The sequence below is a fragment of the Salvelinus namaycush genome, chromosome 26 (genome assembly GCF_016432855.1).
Source record: "Salvelinus namaycush isolate Seneca chromosome 26, SaNama_1.0, whole genome shotgun sequence".
Taxonomy (NCBI): Eukaryota; Metazoa; Chordata; class Actinopteri; order Salmoniformes; family Salmonidae; genus Salvelinus; species Salvelinus namaycush.
This window is the reverse complement of record NC_052332.1, coordinates 33,055,060-33,055,271: the sequence shown is the minus strand read 5'-3', so window position 1 is coordinate 33,055,271 and position 212 is coordinate 33,055,060.

Here is a 212-nt window from a genome sequence, read left to right as displayed (position 1 = left end):
TACATGTCTCCTTCATGGTCCCTAGGAGGCGCATGTGAGAGAAAAACCTGGCTCCATGTGCATGCCTTAAAGATGGCAGCGCTTCTCTCTGTCCTCAGTCAACGCTAATCCCAGATTAAAGGAGAATGCAACTGGACTGGGATTATGCTGTGGGCGCTTCCATTTTATCATTGATTCTTTACCAGTCTCTTTCTGTCAAATTTGTAGACGTC